Here is a 4,791-nt window from a genome sequence, read left to right on the forward strand (position 1 = left end):
TGGTTCATTCTCCAAGTAGCCACACATAGAATGAGATTTTCACTCTGCAGCGGAGTGTGCGCTGATATGAAACTTCCTGGCAGATTAAAACTGTGTGCCCGACCGAGACTCGAACTCGGGACCTTTGCCTTTTGCGGGTAACTGCTCTACCAACTGAGCTACCGAAGCACGACTCACGCCCGGTACTCACAGCTTTACTTCCGCCAGTTGGTAGAGCAGTTGCCCGCGAAAGGCAAAGGTCCCGAGTTCGAGTCTCGGTCGGGCACACAGTTTTAATCTGCCAGGAAGTTTCATATTAGCGCACACTCCGCTGCAGAGTGAAAAATCTCATTCTGGAAAGATCTCCTAGGCTGTGGCTAAGCCATGTCTCCGCAATATCCTTTCTTTCAGGAGTGCTAGTTCTGCAAGGTTCGCAGGAGAGCTTCTGTAAAGTTTGGAAGGTAGGAGACGAGGTACTGGCGGAAGTAAAGCTGTGAGTACCGGGCGTGAGTCGTGCTTCGGTAGCTCAGTTGGTAGAGCAGTTGCCCACGAAAGGCAAAGGTCCCGAGTTCGAGTCTCGGTCGGGCACACAGTTTTAATCTGCCAGGAAGTTTCAGCCACACATAAATTCTAATCTGTGCTCTAATGACCAATTGGGAGGAAAACAATGAGAGAATTGATGGAGCCACGCTTGTGGATGAATGTCGTTGCCAGAATTCTTAAACGTTTTGAGTTTACGTGTGGTAATGAACAGCTTATAGTCAAAATCATCGTGTCGGCGAGTCGCATGTCGGTCATTGTTACGTCGTGTCGGCGGTTCCATCTCAAAATTCGGTGTGCCTTGCCAATTTCTTTCATAATTTCCGAAGAGTCCTGTGTTATTATTTTGTGGTTGTTCCGTATTTCTAAGTCCCTCTTCCCCTATTGGTGTGCGAGTGGCCTCTGAAATACGTAATTCTTATATTACCTGAGTCAGCTGATCTTGTACTTCCCGGATTTCTTCTTGGTGTTGCGTATTAATTTGATTCAGATTTTGTTTCAGTTTCCTAATTTGTTCACTCTCTTCTGTGTCATTAAAGACTACCAGTTTTGTGTCATTCAGATTATCATCTACCTTCGCAGATAAATTATTTAGCTGACCCGAAAGTTCAACTACTTTCTCTGATAATGAACTAATTTCCTCCATGTGTCTTTCTGAACCAATTTTCAGAGTATCTACTGTGTCCTTTAAGTTTTGAGTTTTTGCGAGTTGCGTAACCGAATCGGTAGATGCAACAGAGTCAATTTTAGCTTGCAGGGTCTCATGATTTTGATGAACAATAGTTTGCAGTTCTTTTATTGCTGCTTCGTGATTCTGTAATACATTTTCATGCTGCGAAAAAATAGGTTGAAAATGCTCACAAATTTGTGTTTTTACGTCATTACAGACTTTTTGACATTTCGATTCAATGTTATGTAACTCAGTGGTTAAATCTCCACGTGTTTGTTCAAGCATCGTGTCTAACTTTTGAAGATTTTGTTCCATTGTGTCTAACTTTTTAAGATTTTGTTCCATTGTGTCTAACTTTTGAAGATTTTGTTCCATTGTGTCTAACTTTTGAAGATTTTGTCCCATTTGTTTCTGATTATGTTCAAGCGTTGTGTCTAACTTTTGTAGCCTTTGTCCCATTTGTTGCATTAACTGTAATAACAATGCACTGGCGTCTGAAACATGTTCCACAGTGCTTTTCGGCAGTGAAGTTGCACCGGCAACATTTACATTTTGACAAGCAGAAAATGTGTCTTGACTTATTTGCAAAAACGGTGAGGACCCAAAACCTGAATCTACAGTATTTGCAAAATTGTGTCCTGTCATTTCGGATTCCTGAGGCAAGCTGTTGCCGAGCGATCGATCGATAATGCTTCCCTGTTCACTACTTGTTTCATTGTCTACGCCATTATTTGACGCCCGCTCCATTTCCCTATGCACAGTTACCAAATTACTACTTTGAATGTCTGTTAATTCATTACACAGTGATGCTGATAAGCTACGCTCGTCGTCACTATTATTTCTCAGTTTACTTTGTAGCCTAGTGTTACGTTTTCCACACGCCATTATTGTCACAATATTTCACACGATAACACAGAAAAGCACAATTTGAAGAGCAAAAACAAGAGAACACATTAACATAGCACTGAAAATAATATCTAGTTAATTGCAAGCGCAGCTGCGAAATACTTGCTGCAAATCTACATGCATGCCACAACTGTTTTACTGTACAACAATGAAAAACTACAACTACAAAGGAAATTCTCTCTATAATTATGCGCTAGCAATAAACAAAAGCTACACTAATTACACAAACTACAAGAAAGAATCAGAAGGTTCCAGTGAGGTATCCTGGCAGGGTCGCCATATGAAACGTCCCCTTTAAACAATTTATACATGACTGTGCTTAAACTGACACAATACTTTTAGCGCAATGCAATCTGACTTTCGAAAATCCCTACAAAAGAATCGCCCTGACTAACATTAACCTATACCTTTCACAAATCACTTACCTCACCAATAATCTTCGTTACTCGAACTACTGCAAAACAGTGAGCGCCACTACTACCAGCTAAATAAAAGATTCAAACTACGGAAGGCACTAACTACTGATAGGGATAGTTAGCAAATGAAAGATATTAATACAGAACAAACAATGTATTTACCTTAATATCATCATATATATATATATATACATATATATATATATATATATATATATATAGCAGTTAATGACAAATTTCAAAACTCCGCCATCTCTCTCCCCACATCCACCACTGCTGGCGGTTCACCTCCAACTGCGCAATGCTACGCGCTGTTCACAGCCAGCTGCCTAACACTACAATGGCGAGTATTACAACAATGCAAAGCAGCCAAAGACTGCACACAGCACAGCCAGTGATTTTCATACAGAGGTGACGTTACCAATAAAAAAACCTAAACAGCCTACTTACAGTTTCTCGAAGTGATTGAAGCAACTGAACGTTGGATCCCACGCTTTATGTAAACTAAATCCTTTGTCTTTGTTAATTAAACTATCTTTCTAATCTCCCTTCCATTACACGGTCTCAGACGTTCGTCGCCTGCTCCAGGATGCTGCTATCTTCGCCGGCCAGAGTGGCCGAGCGGTTCTAGGCGCTACAGTCCGGAACCGCGCGACCGCTACGGTCGCAGGTTCGAATCCTGCCTCGGGCATGGATGTGTCTGACGTCCTTAGGTTAGTTAGTTTTAAGTAGTTCTAAGTTCTAGAGGACTGATGACCACAGATGTTAAGTCCCATAGTGCTCAGAGCCATTTGAACCATTTTTTGCTGCTATCTTCGTATTCCATTTCTTGATCACAGTTGAGGCTATGTTCGGCGACAGCTGATTTAATTTTCTATTTACATTCAACAATTGTTATAGTCTGTCTAATATACGACACGGTATGTGGTTGATGACGCCGGCGCTAAATTGCAAGGACGTGTCCCAGTCGCATTTTACTCTTAGTACAAACAGCAAGCAACGAAACGAGGGAGCAGAAAATGAGTTAACTCTGCTGCGAACTCAAAATCTTGTCAGCCATCAGTTTTGCTACGAAAGCCTGAAAGATCACTTAAAGATTTGTGATTTATAATGTTTATTTGGTTTGTAAGATTTTTTAAAAAATAATCTAGATCTCTCGTACAAAAAGCGGTGCCCAGTGGTTGGAAGTATTGTATTTTATGGAACTGGGATCTAGAAACGACGGAGAGGCTTCGTCCCCGCCCTAGCCCTCAGTGGTTCACAACCCCACAACAGACTACAGCAGTCCACTCACCCCACCCCTGCCCCACACCGAACCCAGGGTTATTGTGCGGCAGTCATCTTGATCGCGATTAGAATGAGTGGACGCCCTATGTGCTACAATGGGCATCACCCTCTGCTACTCACTTCACGATCGTTTTCATTGTATGAATATAAATGTAGACTGAGATTAAGGAAAAGCGATTCTGGCCGAAGAAACATACTTGGCGAGTTATATTAAAGCGGGTATCTCCTCGTCACTAATGTGTATCGCGTCCTGTACCGGGTCCGCTGTTCACGATTTGGCACATTTTACGCCGCTCAAAGCGATTAGTAGAACACGTGTATCAACGTCCGATATGTTAAATCTGTTTCTATACAGGCGATACTTGTGTTCTTCTTGCATAGCTTGACGTCTTAGGTTTCAATGTAAGCAACACTCAAGTTATTCGCCATCTATTGGCTGTGTTATGCATTACAGCATCAGGTGGCACCGCAGGGAAGGTGAGTACCGGTGTCTCAGTGTTCTCTAGTGAGATACACGGACTGCTGTTGTCATTTGTGGACGTTTTATTCAACAAATCACATGCGATGCCAAATCTTAATACAGTGCAAGTTACATGGAAAGTCTGATTGATCCAAAGAGGATGGACTTCCCGTAGTGTTGCTGCGGACACAAATGTCTTTACATCTGTCATCCATTGGTTGTTGATACACTACAGGGAGACAAGTCAGTACACAAGGCATGTTGGATAAGGTCAACGACGAATTACAACCCCACGTGAAGACCTATTTCTGGTCATCTCTTCTTTGCGGCCTAATACAGCTACCGCGAGAGCATTGTAAGAGCATCTCAGAAGGACCACTGGAGCCGCTGTGTCTCATTGGATCGTAAGTATCAGGTCACGAGAAAGGACCTAACGTCGGAACAATTCTATTGGAGTAGCCTGCCTGACATGACAATATCTCGCAGCTCATCTTCAGTTCTGTCGTTCCCACGTCAATTGAATTATTGCTTCC

General features: G+C 42.4%; 1 non-coding gene across 1 annotated transcript; it reads left to right on the forward strand.

Moving 5' to 3' along the window:
• Window positions 1-493: 493 nt before the first annotated feature.
• Window positions 494-568, forward strand: Trnas-cga. The gene has a single exon. It is a non-coding gene; the product is annotated as a tRNA-Ser (tRNA).
• Window positions 569-4,791: the final 4,223 nt, after the last annotated feature.

Source organism: Schistocerca americana, unplaced genomic scaffold (assembly GCF_021461395.2).
Source record: "Schistocerca americana isolate TAMUIC-IGC-003095 unplaced genomic scaffold, iqSchAmer2.1 HiC_scaffold_301, whole genome shotgun sequence".
Classification (NCBI taxonomy): Eukaryota; Metazoa; Arthropoda; class Insecta; order Orthoptera; family Acrididae; genus Schistocerca; species Schistocerca americana.